Below are 21,773 nucleotides of genomic sequence, written 5' to 3' on the forward strand. Positions count from 1 at the left end.
TATCCCGTTTCAGGCTTCAATGTATAGATTGTTTGGAACAATGAGAACTTGTCCCACGTAGTTTTGAGTCCGAGTTGGAACCCCTACACAGATGTTGAACTGAAAAACAACTAGTTCCATTGGTCTCTAGTTCTCTATTACAGAAAAACAACTAGTTGCATTGATCTCTAGTTCTCTGCGTTGTATATTTACATTTTTGAATATTCTTACAGAAGGTTTAGGCCTACTGTAGACATGAGCAACATTTTGCGATTTCAATCTTCTGAATATGCTAATTCTGCATTGGATCTGGAATTTTCAACTCCCTACTTGCAGTAAATATCATATTTTAACTTGGCCCCCAGTTTAGTGTGAGCCAGGTACTTTTCAAACTCCTCGTCCATCTGTTTACTTTGGGCTTCACTTAGATGGTTCTTCCAATCTCCAACTTCACCTAGGTAGAAAAGCAAGAGGGAATAATCAAAGGCGAAGCTCATACTACTGTTTACAATTAAACAAATGTTTTTAAATAATACTATCATTTGGCAGACTTTCTTCCAATATAACACACCAATTCAATGTGACTTGTGCAGGAATTAAACCCACAATTGTACTACAAATTTCAATTCATTTTAAATCCGTGTGGGGCATATTCTAATTTCACTGTGCAGAGCACATTGTTTGCACATTTGATCATGCACTTCCCAAAATTCGGTATACCCATTTTGAGTCATGTGCGCGCATCTCCAGAAACAGGTTTTCCAGATTTTACACACCTTGGAAGTCACACCAACTCCCCCAAAGTCACCTCTGGTGGACAACAGAAATAATCTCAGGGTTGAAATCTAGATGCTATGAACCTGCATTCTCAGGTTGTAAAAGCTATATTTAAGGTAGGCTTTAGCGGTGGGAAAGTGCTTGTCTGAAGTATTTCAAAAATAAAAAATCAGAATCATCATGTAAAACAGTCAGCCTATAGGCCAATGGAAATGTTGGCTAATGTGCTTTGTTAAGATACTTATGTAATTGTGGAATGGGAATTATGTAACGATATTGCATATTTTTTAAGAGTTTATATTTGACCAAATGTATAGCTTACTCCCCAATGTGAGGCACGTGGTAGAATAGGCCTAAATTGTGTTAAATTATCCTACATTTTAGAGCAGCTTAGATTGTATTTGAAGATCCTAAGTACTTAATTACTTTCTCCACCAACCATGGAGTATGGGCCTGAGGGCACACACTTATAAAATCGAGCACACAGACATGCAATCTCCAGACAAACCTTGGCAGTAGAATGGCCCGTACTGAAGAGCTCAGTGACTTTCAACGTGGCACCGTCATAGGATGCCACCTTTCCAACAAGTCAGTTCGTCAAATTTCTGCCCTGCCAGAGCTGCCCTGGTCAACTGTAAGTGCTGCTATTGAGACGTGGAAACGTCTAGGAGCAACAACGGCTCAGCGGTGAAGTGGTAGACCACACAAGCTCACAGAACGGGACCGCCGAGTGCTGAAGCACGTATAAATGGTCTGTACTCGGTTGCAACACTCACTACCGAGTTCCAAACTGCCTCTGGAAGCAACGTCAGCACAAAAACTGTTCGTCGGGAGCTTCATGAAATGGGTTTCCATGGCCGAGCAGCCGCACAAATCCTAAAATCACCATGCGCCATGCCAAGCGTCGGCTGGAGTGGTGTAAAGCTCGCCGCCATTGGACTCTGGAGCAGTGGAAACGCGTCCTCTGGAGTGATGAATCACGCTTCACCATCTGGTAGTCCGACGGACAAATCTGGGTTTTGTGGATGCCAGGGGAACGCTACCTGTCCGAATGAATAGTGCCAACTGTAAAGTTTGTAGGAGGAATAATGGTCTGGGGCCGTTTTTCATGGTTCGGGCTAGGCCCCTTAGTTCCAGTGAAGGGAAATCTTAACGCTACAGCATACAATGACATTCTAGACGATTCTGTGCTTCCAACTTCGTGGCAACAGTTTGGGGAAGGCCCTTTCCTGTTTCAGCATGACAATGCCCCTGTTCACAAAGTGAGGTCCATACAGAAAAGGTTTGTCGAGATTGGTGTGGAAGAACTTGACTGGCCTGCAGCCCTGACCTCAACCCCATCGAACACCTTTGGGATGAATTGGAACGCCGACTGCGAGCCAGGCCTAATCGCCCAACATCAGTGCCTGACCTCACTAATGCTCGTGGTTGAATGGTAGCAAGTCCCCGCAGCAATGTTCCAAAATCTAGCGGAAAGCCTTCCCAGAAGAGTGGAGGCTGTTATAGCAACAAAGAGGGGACCAACTCCATATTATTGCCCATGATTTTGGAATGAGATGTTCGAAGAGCAAATGTCCACATACTTTTGACCATGTAGTGTACACTCACTGGCCAGTTTATTAGGTACACCATCTAGTACTGGGTTGGACTGCCCTTTGCCTCCAGAACAGCCTGAATTCTTCTGGGTAGTCTATAAGGTGTCGGAAACGTTCCACATGGATGTTGGTCCATGCTGTCGCTATGGCATCATACAGTTGCTGCGGATTGGACGGCGGTACATTCATGCTGTGAACAGCCCATTCCATCTCATCCCAAAGATGCTCTATTGGCCACTCAAGTAAGTCATGTTCTAGGCGATGTTTTTCCTCTCCTCAGTTGTCCAGACTTAGTAATCACGTGCCCACTGGAGCCACTTCTTCTTGTTTTTAGCTGACAGGAGTGGAACCCTGTGTGGTCGTCTGCTGCAATAGCCCATCCGTGACAAGGATCGACGAGTTGTGCGTTATCAGATGCCATTCTGCACACCACTGTTGTACTACTCCGTTAATTGTCTGTTTGTGGCCCGCCTGTTAGCTTGCACGATTCTTGCCATTCTCCTTCGACCTCTCTTATCAACGAGCTTTCGCCCACAGGACTGCCCCTGTAAACCTTAGACACTGTTGTGCATGAAAAGCCTAGGAGGGCGGCCATTTCTGAGATACTGGATCCGGCGCACCTGGCACCGACGATCATACCACGCTCAAAGTCGTTTAGGTCACTTGTTTTGCCCATTCTAACATTAAATTGAACAGTAACTGAATGCCTCGATGGCTGTCTGCCTGCTTTAAATAGCAAGCCACAGCCACGTGACTCACTGTCTGTAGAAGCGATCCATTTGTGAACAGGGTGGTTGGTGGTCAATGTAAATAGTCCGAGATACGCCGTCGATTTTCCAGATCATCGACGTCATCCCAGAAATGAGCACACCTGGAGATATTATCTTATATTATCTGATTACTAAAAACAAATGATATCAGATATTTTGATACCCTTAAATATATATAGATATTTTTTTATATTATGTTATCACATTGAACTAACTGCTTCCCGTAAAGATATTGATGGCAAAAGGTGTAATTTCAACTGTTGCTGATAGCGATACTGGACTTATTGCAACGATACGGGTGCACAGAGAAAAGGGAGATTGTCTGCATAAAACATCAGATGAGTTTCGAATGCACACAGGAGACACACACACTTTTGATGCAGAATCAGATGTTACACGCACGTAGAGGGGTGCACAGTGAAATTAAAATATGCCCCTGAATGAATGACTATTCTATCCCGGTCCAAAATTCTGGCATAATTCTGAATTCTGGGTCAGATCTGATAATATTGTCACGTATCTCGTGAATGTGTAAGTATAACTGATTTGCCCGTAAGGACCCGAATGCAACTGCTGCAGTAGAGAGAGAGAGAATTGTATAATTTATGCTGCTGCTCTTGCTTTTCACGAGAATGGCTCATGTAGCTTGTTGTTGTTGTTGGCCAATCACAAGTCATCAAAGCAGCACTACTGTCAAAGAGCCTCCGTGTGTAGCAAGCAAGTTAAGAGATATCTATTGAAAAATGGAATTTAAATGACGGAATTAAAAGTTCAATGAGAAGGACAGGCTGCAATGACCAAGAGCCAACATGTAGGCTGCTACTTACTAATTTGAATGCAGTTGTTATTATTTTTAGCTAATTGTAGAAGGACAGGAAGAAAGCGCCTTAAAATGTAGCCTACCTAGCTAACTAGCTTAAATAGCTCTATTTACTCTATTTGATGCAGTCAAGACAGGTACCATGTAATCAAGTGGGATGATAAATAATCTATGGTTCTGGTTGTCCTCGGGTCCGTTCAGAATGGGTCTCTATATTTAAAAAACATATTTATCGGGTCCGGGTAGGAAAGCCACAGGTCCATTTGGAACGGGTCCAACTTTTCTTGAATAGGAAAAAATAATATGATTTTTTATATTTTCATAATATTTGTACTATGTACTTGAGCTGGTCTCCTCAAAGGTGAGTACACCTCAGCAATTTATAACTCTCTTTCCCAGAAAGGTGAGTTCCAGACCTTTCTAGAACTATGTAGGATTACTAATTGTTTTTGGCCATCTCATCAAAAATAATTACTTTTGGGTATGTCTATTTAGGCAGAAATCATACAAGCTAGCAGACCCGGTCTCAGGGAGTTCTAATCTGGAGATCCCTTTGATCTTCACTGAGTTAGGTAAATCTGCTTTTTTGCACCTTACTTGTGGAATAATCTCCAAAACTCTTAAATTGGAAGAGTTGGTGCCTCTAGGGCAATTCAGACAGCTGAGGGCCTTTTTACTGAAGAATGGGTTTGTTTTATATGACTGTTTTGCTTTTTGTGTATTGATGTGTATATTGATGTGTTTAAACTGTACACTGAGTATAACAAACATTAGGAACACCAGAATACTTTTGGTTATGTCTATTTAGGCGGAAATCTCCATTTTATATTATCATTCAAGAGGTTAACCGGTCAATTGCAACTAACATTGTCTCAACACAAGGTGATTTCTTGTTAAACTATTAATATATGCTAAAATCACCCACACTGCTAATCTCAATAGCAACCACTATTGGCCACCGTATTACTGCTCCCTAAAGCTGTTGTTGGTGTTACATTTTAGTCCTGGATGCTGCCAACATTTTTCAAGACTATTTATGGTGGGTATTATCTTCGGTATAAACTAAACCTACTATTTGAGCAGACTAAGCACAGACTTAACTATTTGACAATCATTCCGTACAACGGAATTGAAGTATTTCCTTGTTTACCACAGATAATCTACTGTAGCAATTTACTCTACACATTTTATGAATGGAAAGCTTATGTTGGTGTACTTATGTTCTCATTTCCAATTAATGTAATCCATGAAGAACTACTTGTCTTAATACAATACTGTAATTTCTTATATATATATATATATATATATATATATATATATATATATATATATATATATATATATATATATATATATATATATATATATATATATCCATCCCTGAACTGTCCACATCTAAAATTAGTAACTACATCAAGCCAATCATTGAGTTAATATAATCTGTTTTCATTCAATTATAGTTTAATCAAAGATATTTCAAGTGACAAAGTATACTCTAATGTGTCACATTCATATTCTAATCATGTTGACATTTAAGATGAAATGTTTGTATGAATATATAATCCTATATTCTTACCATAAATAGTTGCGATTTCCAATGTTACTGATAGGTCGATAATATAATTGGGGATGGCAATAGAGAACCTAAACGCAGCTGTCTGCTGTCTAACTCACTTGACATATTCACAACGTGAGATCAACTGGTCTGCTGTTTTATTCTTGTGGGTTTTTGGTTGCAAGCTAATTTGTTTTAACATCCTGCTGCATGTCATCTCCCGTTAGTAGTATTTTAAGAAATCCAGCACTAACCTGCATCTGTGCATTAGGTTCTGCCTGTTGGTTGCAACTTGCAATTGACCTAACCAATTTTAGGATCTTACCTAAACTTTGTTTTTACCACCATGAGGCAAAAAATCCATTTAAATTACAGGTTGTAATGCAACAAAATAGGAAAAAGGGGGATGAATACTTTTGCAAGGCACTGTATATACAAGGTGGTGTCAGAGGAAGGCCCAAAAAATGGTCAAAGACTCGCAGTCATCCAAGTTATAGACTGTTCTTTCTGCTACCGCACGGCAAGCGGTACCGGAACGCCAAGCCTAGGTCCAAAAGGCTCCTTAACAGCTTCTACCCCCAAACCATAAGACTGCTGAACAATTAATCAAATGGCACCCGGACTATTTACATTGACCCCCCCTTTGTTTTTAACACTGCTGCTACTCGCTGTTTATTATCTATGCATAGTCACTTTACCCCTACCAACATGTACAAATTACCTCAACTACCCCCGCACATTGACTCGGTACCAGTACCCCCTGTATATAGCATTGTTATTGTTATTTTATTGTGTGACTTTTTATTTAGTAAATATTATCTTAACTCTATTTCCTGAACTGCATTGTTGGTTAAGGACTTGTAAGTAAGCATTTCACGGTAAGGTCTACACCTGTTGTATTCGGCGCATGTAACAAATACATTTCATTTGTACAATCATGTGTGATAAGTGAATTTGAAGGGCGAACTCTGCCTGGGTCAATAGTTCAACAAGGCAACATTAAACATGTTGTTCTATATCGTGGAGCTCCGCCCCATAGGGGAGCTCTGCTCCTATTGGTTTACCCACTGCCCTAAGGCAGCATCAGGCTGAGACAAAATTATGCACACACCTGCAGCCAATAGGAGTAACCGTTTTTAACCAATGACGCAGTATATTGTGACACTTGTATGGTTTACAGTGGTTGCAGTACTGCGGGAATTGGTTGCAGCCATTGCTAGGCCTGACCTTTTCATTTCGATGGGAAGTGTTGGGCTCGGCAGGGAGTACATTTTGGAGCGCTACGCTCCGCCTTAAACCAATAGGAGCAGAGCTCCCCTATGTGGCGGAGCTCCACGATATAGAACGATTAGTTACCGGAGAGTAACTCCAGTTCTATGAGTGGAGCGGAGCCCCATAGGACTTAAGGCCCTGCCGACCCTCTCTAGTCTCGCTGAAGATAAATATCTCAGGAGGCTGATTGAGGGGAGGCATCCCCTCTTATAGGGACACCTGTACTCCTATTGGCTGCAGGTGTGTGCATAATTTTGTCTCAGGCTGATGCTGCCTTAGGGCAGTGGGTAAACCAATAGGAGCAGAGCTCCCCTATGGGGCTCCGCTCCACTCATAGAACTGGAGTTACACTCCGGTAACTAATCGTTTGGGCCAATTGAAACATTGCATGTGACTAAGAAATGTCAGTTATCGTGTTTGACCACAGATTATCCATTATATTGACCAGGTACTCAAGTGGCTGCTCTTACAATGAAAAGAAATGTCAAAAGAAATGGAATGCAGTTAGCCTGGGTACCAGTTTCTTCAGCTAATCCACTCCCTGTACTCCATGTCATGTGCCAATGAGTCTGGCCTTTCTGCCATCTTCAAATATGAACGGTCTGTCATTTGGTGTGTTCGTAAATTCACTCTGGAGTATCAGAGTGCGCTCAGAGTGCGCTCTGGGCATTCATAAATTCAGAGCATTGTCAGATTGTCAGTTCTTAAATTCAGTGCATTTCGCTCTCAGAGCGTTCAGAGCGCACACTGGACACTCTGGCTGAGGAGTAGAGTTTGTTCTGAACGGCAGCCAAGCCCCAAGCTAACTGGCTAAACACAAATGAGAGAACACCTCACTCTGACTATTTTACTCACCCTAGAAGAGCTGGTTAGACTGTTATCATGTTATCTAGAGCGTTAGTGACTGTAACTGTGCTGCTAGCAACAATTGAATTACGTTTTTGTCCAGATGTTTACTAATACCTGTGTTGCGTGTTCATAAATTCATCTGTTTTTCTGCACTCTGGCACACTCAAACAGAATGCTCAGAAATCAGAGTAGATAGCCAAAGTGAATTTATGAACGCACACATTAATGAACTCGAGGAAAACAGAGGATTTGATCCTTTTTCGATCACCCTCACAGCTATGCTCCAATCACAAGGATTATGCAAATATTGGAACCGGTTTTTGTTTGTCCGGTCTGTCAAAAGTTGCTAGCTCACGTCTATATTCTCAAAGTAAATACATACTGCATTTCCAACTACTAAACGTCTTAGTTTTGATTTTAAGCCTCAAAATACAACAACTTGCCTAGCTAACAGATAAATCGTTGTTTTTGTCTATGTTATCAATTCTAATTCTATTCTCGAGGCTCCACATGTTGTCATGGAAAACATTGAGATTGCCGAAAGGCCAGTCTCTTTGGCAATAACAAGGAGTGGCAAAGAGTGGAATTTTAGCTAAAGAGACTGGGACTAAGACTAGAAGGCAGTCAGGAGGCAAGATCAGGTGGGAACATTCTAGGCAATAAAGCTACAATATGTAACTTTTCGGGCGACCAAACAAAATGCACATAATGTGAGTTATCGATCTGTCATTCTCATTGAAACTAAGTCTAAGAAGCGGTAGATCTGTTCTATTTGTGCTATTTCTATGCTTCCCGTTCTTATATTTAGTTTTTGCGTCTTTTACTTTCGGTTTAGTACACCAGCTTCAAAAAGCTGAAAATACAATATTTTTGGTTATGGAAAGATATTTCACAGCGGTTTAGATGGTACAATGATTCTCTACACAATAACTGCTTGTTTTGTCACATAAACTGAAATTAGGCAATCTATTTGAATTTTAGCAACCAGGAAATGGCGGAGCGATTCGACATTCTCATTGACTGCCATACAAAAACATCACCTGCTGGAAAGACAGATTTTGGACCAAGTTATCCCTCACTTCACCTCTTCACTGGTGTGATTCAGTAAATTACTACAGTAAATTACTATAGCTCCCACCTTGGGCCAATCAGTGTAATTTTGGAAAATCCAAATCTGTATGGGAAGACACATCATTTACCCAAGTGTCGTCAAAATCGGCCCAGTGCTTTCTGAGACATCGCGTGTAACTTACGGACGGATGGACGGACAGAGACCATTCCACAGTCCACTCCCCAATTTCATCGTGGGGACAATAACGAGAGGAATTAAGTAAAGTTTTTGTTTTTCAACATTTAACAACATTTTGTGAATACAATTTATTATAAATGTACCTTTTCGGAAAAACACATTGCCATGTTTTCCATGGGTGTTCTTGGAGCTGTCCTTCATAGCATTGAAGGTACTCTGCCCTGCAATTGTCTGGACTTGCTCTTCAGTCAATGGGAAACCAAAGAACTTGGATATCTGCTGCACCCCTTGACCTAGATTCTGAAGAATAAACAGAGTGGAGTTTAAACTTGTACATCCAACATTGTGCATTTCACAACTCTCAAAAAAGCCAGGAGGTATGTGATGTACAATATGATGTATGAAAAAAATCATAAAAAAATGTGAATGTTAATGACATTTATACAACGGGTGGGTATAATCCTGAATGCTGATTGGTTAAAACCGCATTCAGCCGGTGTCTGTTCCACAAGTTGCCACCGGCTAAATCTATGATGTTAAAATGCCTATTTACTCTGTTCCATCTGACTGCGCAATCCACTTTCTCATCAGCCCAGCCAGGCAACTTATAAACTTGACCTCTACTATAAAAAGCATCTAGACATTATCTCACATTTCTTTTAGACTAACATTTCGTTTTCTACAGCAGAGATTTGAATAAACCTTGCTGTCTGTCTCTCCGACATTTGCAACATTGTTTCAATATTGAAATTCGATCTCCTGCTGTCCCATCGTAATGAACGTGTCGGGAGTCGGGACGAGACAGACAGGCAGGCAGGGTTTCTCAGCCAGTCAAAATCATGAATCAGCTGGCATCATTTTTATGGATATATACAAAAAAATGTCAATTGAAAAAAGGTAAAACAAAACGCAGCTAATTTGCAGTATTTCCAGCTTCAGTTTGAAGTGTTTGTGTTACTGTAGCTGTGTTGTTGGCTAGCTCCACTGAAAAACAGTGTCCTGACGAGTAAGCACATTTTCTATGCCAGGCGAAATCGCGCCTCATTAGCTCATTTTTATGGATGTATCTAAATAAATCTCACTAGAAAACAGTTTAAACATCTCTTGCTGTTATTCTGGCTGCACTTTTTGACGTGACTATAAGTTAGCTGTAGTTGGCTAGCTAGCAAGCAAGGGATGAGAACGTTGCCAGCCAGTATGGCAATGGAACATTTAGAATGAACAAATGGGTCGCGTCCATAGATACAGAACGACTGGGTCGTGTCTCTAGTAACCCTAGATTTGTGTCGGGATTATATCTTCTGGAAGGATGAAACAGCATGAATAAATTAATAAAATAATGTTTTTTATGAAAATATGTAAATCATTATTTGAATATGTTGGTAACCCGTTGTCCTCGAAGCCGGTGTTTGGAGGATATATTGGCACAGTTTGCCAGTCCTCAACTTCGTCTCGGGCCTAACAACACACATGCCAATATATCCTCCAAACACCGGCTTCTCTGGCATTATCACTTAAATAAATGTACATTACTGACACATAATTAGGGTTGTAAAACTCCCAGTAATTTACCAAATCGGAAATGTTGGTAATAAAATCCTTAAGAGTCAATTGACGCACCCGTGATTCAATATAATTAACATAATACAAAAATCCCCATAAAAATCTGTCTGTACTTGAATATTTTTATTCACGTAGTAATATATATTTATTTCTTTTGGTCTGTGTCTAGTAGTTAGACCACGTGGTTCAGGAGAGCCTAATTAATGAAAATATATATAATCAACAATGATGTAATTTCCAATTATCTCTGGAACTCTTCCAACTATTGACTTTTCACAACTGCCACCAGTTCGGCCCCAAAACATTTACAACAAAGATATATTGGCATAGTAAAATAAAATAAAAATATATAGGATATTCCATGCTGAAACCCTCATGTTAAACAACAACGGTATTCAGTAAGTTGATTGGTTATATTTAGGATTCTGTTTTACAGCTATGTGTATCTATTGTTTTATATTACATTTTTCTTTATTGTATTTTATGTCTTTAACATGTTATGAAAACTCGTAGAAATTCAGGTAGTTTACTGGTACATTTCAAACGTTAGGTCTAATATTCACTCTTTTTGCAACCCTATACATAATAATATGTGTTTTACCTCCTTCATTTGCTCATAAGTGATCATCATTATGTTAGGATTGCCCATTAGTTTCTCCCAGGCCAGGGCATGGTCGAAGTAAGAACCCCAAGCCACTGTAAAAAAAGAAACACAAATACCATAAGGTGAATACATTCATGTTTTTGTAGTGTGCTGTATTGTACCATAACTATAGTGTAATTATCCATTTGTTAGTGTGAGACTGTGGAAAGAATTTCATTTTCATTAATTGCATTTATCTGAGAGGGATCTGACATCAATGAAGACTTCTGTAAATGTGCCAGACGTAGCCAGCTAGCTAGTTTTCAACTGTAGTCCCTGAGGCATTTAATTAACAAACATTTAAACTCGCATAATGACAAGTTAGAGCACACATTTTATTTAGGAAATGTAATTTTCTAGTTGTAGTATTTATTACATTCAGCCTATCCAACACGACACTGCATTTCTGTCAAACAATACGAATGTGTTGCGTAGTTCTTTATCCGTTTTTCCTCACCTTCACCCTTCATGAAGTCTGTGAAAAATGAATCCCAGGATTTGGCATTAGGCAAAACAGGGTTTGTGTTCTGAAGTGGTAGTATGATACGACTGTATCTTTTGGGTTTCGGAACACAACCAGCATCTGAAAGTCAAAATTACCACAGATAATTGTTATAATATTGGTGCAATTGAGTTCTAAAGTTTGTTGTAAAACAACAACATAATTAAGATGAACATGGACAGAATATTTTCAGGCATTTCTCAGTAAAAAACAAAAATATTTAGCAGTGAACAGTTAGTCGCCTACAATAGCAGATGACTAACTTACATTATTAGCTTACTTATCTACCGTAAATGCAGTCACTTGGAATCTGCATCCGAAGATGGAATCCGCAGTAGGCGAAACAGCCACTGTCCGCCCCACCAAGGTGAGGAGCGTCGTGCAACGTGCAGTACATATTTGCTGTTCTATCGCGCGTGCAATGATGTAAAAAAATAAACGGTGTTTGTTTTTTGCAGGAACTTCTTTGTTGTTGTAATATCGCAAATGTACATGGCAGTTTCACCATTAAGGATTCCAGCTTTAAACATGTGTTTAATTATTAAGTCCAACATTCCTAATACAAAAGTCAATTCAGATTCAGACACAAAATACGCAACCCCTGTCAACTCCAGGGGAAGTATAATACCCCCGCCTGATTGGCTGGATTTATTCCACATTAAATCAAAATATTTATTTTAAACATCTCAGGACCGTTTGCCTATTTTTAGGAAAGCTTACTCTACCTGCCGAACTTACTTTTATTTTATCCTAGAATTGAGATGAAAATTGCTCTATAATTCCAACGCAAGGCTTGAATTTCAATTGAAAGTGTCAACAGGATGTATAATTAAAATGTGTATTGGAATAAGAGGAATACAATAGATTAAATGAAAAATCAAATGCGCCATTCATTCTACACAGGGGCCCAACTTTGGTTTTAGAAGTGGGGGGAACGTATATATATATATATATATTTTTTTTTCCCCCAGTCGGATAAACACTCCAAACAGCCTACCCGACCGCTCGGAGGCGTCCGCATGGTCCTAAAGCACACCGTAGCCTCATTTTGTTTCACATTCCAATGATAAAAATGCAATTTCAGAATGTGGGGATGTCCCCCCCTTCCCAGTGAAATTTGCGTCCCTGACTCTACACGTCACAATACATTAAATTAAACAAATTTGACATAATATTACATAGATCCAAATAATATGTATAACATTTGGTTCAAACATTTCATTTTAAAAATCCTTCTCCTATTAAAGGCCTAGTGCAGCTGTTTTTAGCTCAATATCAAATCATTTCTGGGTAACAATTAATGTATTTACTGTAACAGTTTTCCATAAATAAAAAATTAATAAAAACAGTTAAAAAATCTCAAGCAAGAATATTGCCCAAGACTGTCTGGGTGTGGTCTGAGTGGTGTGGGGTAGGATCCTAAGCAAGCTATTACCATAGGTTGTGTTCCCCTGCTCGTGGCATGGTTGCATGCCACAACATCGACTGTGCCATCGGGTACCAGATTGCTATAACATTTGATGTGGTTAGCTGATAGGTAAAATACCTATCCAGGCATTGCAATATCTGGCATGCGTCCGCAATGTCTGAGCAGAGGAACACGACCATTGTGTGGATCAATCCACTAGAGCGGAGGGGCCTAATGAGTGGGATATGTAACCTGAAAACTAGCTGTTATTGGCAGAGCGGTTTGGAACTCTCTTTGCAATTGGTCTATAAAAAGGTCCAATACAGAAGGTAAAAAAAAAATCTCGATATCAAATCATTTCTGGGTAACAATGACCTTTTACTGCAGTGGGCTAAATCAGGGTCACACAGAGTGCTTCTTAGTACTCTTAAACACATCTACTTTGAAACAATAGTATACACCTCACACACATGGTTATGGCCTTAAAAAAAGACACCTGTACCATGTCAATTGAAATGTATTCAATTTTGAGTTTGCATCCCAATATTATACATTATAGACATCACAGAAGACTGAAATAAATAGAAACACTGGATTTTCAGCTGTTTAAAAAAAAAAAGTGTTGGTCCCATGTTTCATGAGCTGAAATAAAATATTCCAGACATGTTCCATATGCACAAAAAACGTATTTCTCTCACATTTTGTGCACAAATTTGTTTACATCCCTGTTAGTGAGCATTTCTCCTTTGCCAAGATAATCCACCTGACAGGTGTGGCATATCAACAAGCTGATTAAACAGCATGATCATTACACAGGTACACCTTGTGCTGGAGACAATAAAAGGCTACTCTATATTGTGCAGTTTTGTCACACAACACAATGCCACAGATGTCTCAAGTTTTGAGGGAGCGTGCAATTGACATACTGACTGCATGACTGTCCACCAGCGCTTTTGCCAGATAATTAAATAATAATTTCTCTACCATGAGCCGCCTCCAACGTCATTTTAGAGAATTTGGCAGTAAGTCCAACTGGCCTCACAAACGCAGACCACTGTCACGCCCTGATTCAGGGGACGCTTACATGTTGAGTCAGGGTGTGTATATTCCTTGTTGTGCTTGTTCTATGGATGAGGATCTAGTATGTCTAGTTCTATGTTGGCCGGTGTGGTTCCCAATCAGAGGCAGCTGTCGCTCGTTGTCTCTGATTGGGGACCATACTTAAACAGCCTATTGGCACTGTCTAGTTGTGGGATCTTCTTCCTTGTAAGGTATGTTGTGTGTTCTACCTTAGACTTCACGTTTCGTTTCGTTTCTTGTTTTGTCGTGTGTTTATTTAGTTTAATAAACCTGTACGTATATCACGCTGCGCCTTGGTCTGACCCGTCATTCAACGAACGTGACAACCACGTGTAACCACGCCAGCCCAGGACCTCCACATCCGGCTTCTTGACCTGCGGGATCATCTGCGACCAGCCACCCGGACAGCTGATGAAATTTGTTATTATTTGATCCCCTGCTGATTTTGTACGTTTGCCCACTGACAAATAAATGATCAGTCTATAATTTTAATGGTAGGTTTATTTGAACAGTGACAGACAAGAAAAATCCAGAAAACGAATGTCAAAAATGTTATAAATTGATTAGCATTTTAATGAGGGGAAATAAGTATTTGACCCCCTCTCAATCAGAAAGATTTCTGGCTCCCAGGTGTCTTTTATACAGGTAACGAGCTGAGATTAGGAGCACACTCTTAAAGGGAGTGCTCCTAATCTCAGTTTGTTACCTGTATAAAAGACACCTGTCCACAGAAGCAATCAATCAGATTCCAAATTCTCCACCATGGCCAAGACCAAAGAGCTCTCCAAGGATGTCAGGGACAAGATTGTAGACCTACACAAGGCTGGAATGGGCTACAAGACCATCGCCAAGCAGCTTGGTGAGAAGGTAACAACAGTTGGTGCGATTATTCGCAAATGGAAGAAACCCAAAATAACTGTCAATCTCCCTCGGCCTGGGGCTCCATGCAAGATCTCACCTCGTGGAGTTGCAATGATCATGAGAACGGTGAGGAATCAGCCCAGAACTACACGGGAGGATCTTGTCAATGATCTCAAGGCAGCTGGGACCATAGTCACCAAGAAAACAATTGGTAACACACTGCGCTGTGAAGGACTGAAATCCTTCAGCGCCCGCAAGGTTCCCCTGCTCAAGAAAGCACATTTACAGGGCCGTCTGAAGTTTGCCAATGAACATCTGAATGATTCAGAGGAGAAGTGTTGTGGTCAGATGAGACCAAAATCGAGCTCTTTGGCATCAACTCAACTCGCCGTGTTTGGAGGAGGAGGAATGCTGCCTATGACCCCAAGAACACCATCCCCACCGTCAAACATGGAGGTGGAAACATTATGCTTTGGGGGTGTTTTTCTGCTAAGGGGACAGGACAACTTCACCGCATCAAAGGGACGATGGACAGGGCCATGTACCGTCAAATCTTGGGTGAGGACCTCCTTCCCTCAGCCAGGGCATTGAAAATGGGTCATGGATGGGTATTCCAGCATGACAATGACCCAAAACACACGACAAAGGCAACAAAGGAGTGGCTCAAGAAGAAGCACATTAAGGTTCTGGAGTGGCCTAGCCAGTCTCCAGACCTTAATCCCATAGAAAATCTGTGGAGGGAGCTGAAGGTTCGAGTTGCCAAACGTCAGCCTCGAAACCTTAATGACTTGGAGAAGATCTGCAAAGAGGAGTGGGACAAAATCCCTCCTGAGATGTGTGCAAACCTGCTGGCCAACTACAAGAAACGTCTGACCTCTGTGATTGCCAACAAGGGTTTTACCACCAAGTACTAAGTCATGTTTTGCAGAGGGGTCAAATACTTATTTCCCTTATTAAAATGCGTTTTTCTGGATTTTTTTGTTGTCATTCTGTCTCTCACTGTTCAAATAAACCTACCATTAAAGTTATAGACTGATCATGTCTTTGTCAGTGGGCAAACGTACAATATCAGCAGGGGATCAAATAATTTTTTCCCTCACTGTATACTTAGATCATGTGACAGATCATGTGACACTTAAAGTCCACCTGTGTGCAATCTATTTAACTAATTATGTGACTTCTGAAGGTAATTGGTTGCACCAGATCTTATTTAGGGGCTTCATAGCAAAGGGGGTGAATACATATGCACACACCACTTTTCCGCTATTTATTGTTTAGAATTTTTTGAAACAAGTAATTTTTTTCATTTCACTTCACCAATTTGGACTATTTTGTGTATGTCCATTACATGAAATCCAAATAGAAAGCCATTTAAATTACAGGTTGTAATGCAACAAAATAGGAAAAACGCCAAGGGGGATGAATACTTTTGCAAGACACTGTACATATCTTACTGTGATTGTTTTCAGTTAAAATGGTCAAAAAGTGACAAAATAGCTTCTTAGCAAAGAACAATTCCTCAACCAAGAATGTTGCTAGGACTGTCTGGGAGTGGTGTGAGCGAGGGGCGTTATTGGACAAGCCTAATGGGAGGAATATGTAGTGGAAGAATGAGAGAAGGTGATACTCGCAACTGGCGACTTGCTGGCGTGGGAGCACAGCGTGATGACTCAATCACAATTTATGACATTGTTTGGATGGCAGACCATTTATAGGCTATAACAGTTATCAAACACACCTTATCTGTGGCTTTCTCCAGGAAGGGACGTTCCCACAGAACCCTGGCAGCATGGACACCGTTGGAGGTGTGAAGATAGATGAAAACGTGAAATCGACAGAATGAATGTTAATGTGTGAATTACATTTTCATGTTTGGATTGTTTCAAGAGTTTATAAAGAGCTATGAATTTTGACATGTTGTACTGTATGTTTATTGTACTGTAAGTTCTATGGATTCATTGTTACAAGGAAACTTATTTTGTTCGTCGGATGGTGGATAGTTCAAAGAGGAGCGACACAAGGGTGCGCTCCTGTTATTTAAATTGGATGAATAGATTAAAATCTGGGTGTGTTTTCCTGTCTTTTGTTTTTACTAGCAAAGTGCAAATACATGCTAATTTAGGTTGGGGGGTGAGTTTCTGCTTGAATCTGGTTAAAAGGGCAGCAGTGAATTTTTGTATACTTTGAGAACTTGCTACCAAGCTCCTGTGTGTACCACAAACACATTTTTTCTCTTAGAGATTATTCTGAACTGAAGACACGTTACAAAATAAATCTTAGCCTGTGTGTGTTATTCTGTAATGTATAATGTATTTCATGTACAATGTACTTGTTTGAGTGTCAATTATTTTGTGACTAATAAATTATATTAGTTGAATTGAGTAAATGCATTCCTTGTTTTACAGAGTCATTCTTTGATTGACTATACACTTAACATTTAGTAGGTATATTGGTAGTTGCTATATACACTATACACATAGCATATGCTTGCCTCAATAAATTAATGCTAGAACATTGGTCGGCAGGATTAGCTATTTGTATCTAGTCTCTTAATAATTGCATAACGGTGCAAGTTAGACATGTTCATGTTCATTATAATCATACTGAGTGGTGATGCAAAGTTCGCTACCTTGACTAGATTCCTCCAGAGACATACAGGACATGTTGCATTTATTCACATAATATTGGAGTCAGATTAATGAATGCAGTGTATTATTACAGTGCCTTTGGAAAGTATTCAGACCCCTTGGCTTTTTCCACATTTTGTTAGGTTACAGCCTTATTCTAAAATTAATTAATTAAAACATTTTCCTCAGCAATCTACACACAATACCCCATAATGACAACATATTCTTCAGACCCTTTGCTATGAGACTCAAAATTGAGCTCATGCAACCTGTTTCCATTGATCATCCTTGAGATGTTTCTACTACTTGATTGGAGTCCACCTGTGGTAAATTGAATTGATTGGACATGATTTGGAAAGGCACACACCTGTCTAAATAAGGTTCCACAGTTGACCGTGCATGTCAGAGCAAAAACCAAGCTATGAGGTCAAAGCAACTGTCCGTAGAGCTCCGAGACAGGATTGTGTCGAGGCACAGATCTGGGGAAGGGTACCGAAACATTTCTGCAGCATTGAAGGTCCCCAAGAACACAGTGGCCTCCATCATTCTTAAATGGAAGATGTTTGGAACCACCCAGATTCTTCCTAGAGCTGGCCGCACGGCCAAACTGAGCAATCGAGGGAGAAGGGCCTTGGTCAGGGAGGTGACCAAGAACCCGATGGTCACTCTGACATAGCTCCAGAGTTCCTCTGTGGATATGGGAGAACCTTCCAGAAGGACAACCATCTCTGCAGCACTCCACCAATCAGGCCTTTATGGTAGAGTGGCCAGACAGAAGCCACTCTTCAGTAAAAGGCACGACAGCCCACTTGGAGTTTGCCAAAAGGCACCTAAAGGACTCTCAGACCATGAGAAACAAGATTCTCTGATCTGATGAAATCAAGATTGAACTCTTTGGCCTGAATGCCAAGCGTGACGTCTGGAGGAAACCTGGCACCATCCCTACGGTGAAGCATGGTGGTGGCAGAATCATGCTGTGGGGATGTTTTTCAGCTGCAAGGACTGGGATACTAGTCAGGATCGAGGGAAAGATGAACGGAGCCAAGTTCAGAGAGATCCTTGATGAAAACCTGCTCCAGAGCGCTCAAGACTTCAGACAGGGGCAAAGGTTCACCTTCCAGCAGGACAACGACCATAAGCACACAGCCAAGACAACGCAGGAATGGCTTCGAGACAGGTCTCTGAATGTCCTTGAGTGTCCCAACCAGAGCCCGTACTTGAACCCAATCTAACATCTCTGGAGAGACCTTGTAAATAGCTGTTAAGCAACGCTCCCCATCCAACCTGACAGAGCTTGAGAGGATCTGCAGAGAACAATAGGAAAAACTCCCCAAATATAGGTGTGCCAAGCTTGTAGAGTCATACCCAAGATAGTTTGAGGCAGTAAAACTATTTGACGCTCAAGTAGTAAGACACATCGCCAAAAGTTTGAAAAGTCTTATTTGAATTAGCATGCTGGATTATGCCTGCTCGAGCCGAGGACTCACAGGACTGTAAGAACCCACTTGCTACAGGCCGTTTTCTGGGTTTTGTATTAGATTATTTTAGAATGTTGCCATCCAGTACTTTCTGGAAATGCTAAATAAAAATACAAATGGCAAGCTGTCGAAAGCGAGACAATACACAGCTGCTGGGAGTTGTAGTTCATGTGTGTAGTTCCAATTAAACAGTTGTAACTTTTCGGTTTCGTGCTTTTTCTTCGCCATCAAACACGTTGAAAATGTAAATTCACCCGCAAACACGTATACATTTTATATCTTAAATTATTGCGTTTTCATTGACGATGCAAATTTCAGGCTCATTCATAGCCTACAAAACGAAGATACGGAAGTGAAATTGACCTGTCACTTTCATATCGTATTCATTTCCTATGTTATTATAAAAATAAAAATGTCCCAGACTGCATTAGATTAAGCACTCCACAATTGAAGGGAGGCTAGATTCAAGTTGTTGTGACATGTTCTCTAGCAAAGCTATTAACACTGACCTTTGCTTTCTTCGCAATAAAAGTGCCAGGGATGTTATCAGGGTGCAAATGTGTGCCCAGTAACCACGGAGAAGGCATTTCTCCCACCACCTGTAAAACAAACAGAGGGAATGGACAAATGTTTGGGCCTGCCTTAGTAAAAGCCTTGTGGTGAACCAAACTTTTTGTTATAATCCTACAGAATGATTCCACTGGAATTCCACAAGCCTATCCTCTAACTTCTGCTATAACATAATAGTCCATAGGGCTCCATGGGTCTCGTCAACATCAAGGCTGCACAGGCCATACTATAAGACACTTTTGAAGAGTTTGATAAATGTTGAGATACACTCTGCTAGACACCTTTTTGTATGTTGTGCACTTGTTAAACTATTATTCAAAATGAACTAGTGTCAATGTTGATTAATCACATATCACAATCCTGCAAAAAGGGGAAGGGATTATGTCTCTAATGTGTCTTTGTTGCCGTGTTGTATTCTCAAATGAACATTTCCTTTTTGTCTAGTTGTAAGATCTCCAATCTGTGTTATTTGATTGTCACTCTCTCAGTATATAAGCTATGTGAATCCATTTAGCAGCTTATCATATGGCATACAAAAATGCAGCAGAAAACCACAAGGTACATCATTTGTAAAAAAAAATATTTAAAAAAAGTACATAAAAAGAAATGCTAATTTAGCAGACGGTTTTATCCAGATTAATTTACAGGCGCAATTAGGGTTAAGTGCCTTGCTCAAGGGCACATCGACAGATTATTCACCTAGTAGGCTTGGGGATTCGAACCAGCGACCTTTTGGTTACTGAACCAACACTCTTAGCCAGTGGCAGAATTATAACAATCAAAAGGCAGGAGCATGAGAAATACAAAAATAAAATGTTTGATCCTTTGTGAACAGGTCATTTACAAATACCTTGAAATGCCCGATAAGCACTAGTGCATCCTATTGTAGGTTATTCTGAAATTGTTCTGTGTGTGGCACTTAAAAACTAAAGGCTGATTTACCTCAATTGGTAGCGACAAAAGGAATTCCAAGAATTAGCCAATTCCTGTGAACGAGTAATTTAAAAATATATATTTTTCAGGATAAATAATTACTTTTGGGTATGTATATTAGGCAGAATTTTGACATCACATTTAACCTAAAGATCTGTCATTCTCATTGAAAGCAAGTCTGATAAAGAGAGCGATTTTGATTGACTAGGTATTGACTTAGTTCTGTTATAGAAAACTGTTACGGCATACATACCTTCTGCATGTCCGGAGAGAAAAACTCCATCAGTGGAGGTATTTGAGACACTTCTTGTTGCCCAGAGGCTGCAGCCATGATTTTGCGTAGCACAGCAACCATCCAGTTGAACCCTGGAAAAGCACACTCATTTAGGGCTTTATTGGCAAAAGGAGTATAGGGCAGACTATAAAGTTGATAGTGTCCACAAAAGTGTGTGTACAATGTTTTTAAGGCTGACTAATTCATGTGAGTATCTTCATGGGTGGCAGTTGGGACACATTGATTCTGCAAAGAATGCTCATGATGTGGTTTCAGGAGACACATATTCCAATGCACATGCTCCTGTGGGCTCTTTATACATTTGTTAATGTTCAACAACCAACTGTTGGCTTCTTAGATGTAGAAGCATTTTGTATTAAGTCCTGTAAACATTTAGTCATGGCCAGGACTATATAACAGCAGTATTGTGTTCTGCACTTCTATTTCCACTATGCAGTCCAGTTCACACTAACTACCACAACAGCAGGGATGGTTGCATTTACCACATTTTGGGTAGGCCACCAGTAAAATGTCATCTGGCCTGCCCTCCAGCTCCTTCAGGCCTTTAAGATTTTCTGGGGGACTCATGATTGTAGAGTAGAGGATCCCCTCATGCAAGTACAGCTTATCCTCATCCTTCACATTCTTTGCCTCCTCCATTTTGGACATGCCTTGCACGGACATTGGTTTGCTCATTTTATATCCTCGTGACTTTAACTCCTAATGACAGCCTATTTATGTATTCAGACCACAATGGAGATGCAAAAAAAGGTGCTAGTATTTGCGTTCCCTGCCTTTACAGTAAAACAAGACTTTCCAGTTCACTGGTGTGATATTGCTGAAGGGAGGGACTAGTTCCCTGTGCACAGTGATTGATATGGAGAGAGTGACTTGCTCATAAAATGGGTGAGAGTTCAATTCCAGTCTAGGTTAGATTTGTCTCAGTAAATTGGAATATTCTTAAAGGA

General features: G+C 40.4%; 1 pseudogene across 1 annotated transcript; it reads right to left on the bottom strand.

The window, feature by feature from the left end:
* Positions 1–305: 305 nt before the first annotated feature.
* LOC311130884 (sulfotransferase 6B1-like) lies at positions 306–21,501 on the bottom strand (annotated as a pseudogene). The gene is made up of 7 exons: positions 21,309–21,501; positions 20,785–20,897; positions 19,538–19,627; positions 11,530–11,655; positions 11,031–11,125; positions 9,010–9,166; positions 306–433 (listed from the first exon to the last, which is right to left on the bottom strand). The product of its transcript is annotated as a sulfotransferase 6B1-like (transcript).
* Between the last annotated feature and the right edge of the window lie 272 nt (positions 21,502–21,773).

Source organism: Coregonus lavaretus, assembly GCF_964263955.1.
Source record: "Coregonus lavaretus genome assembly, chromosome: 6".
NCBI lineage: Eukaryota > Metazoa > Chordata > Actinopteri > Salmoniformes > Salmonidae > Coregonus > Coregonus lavaretus.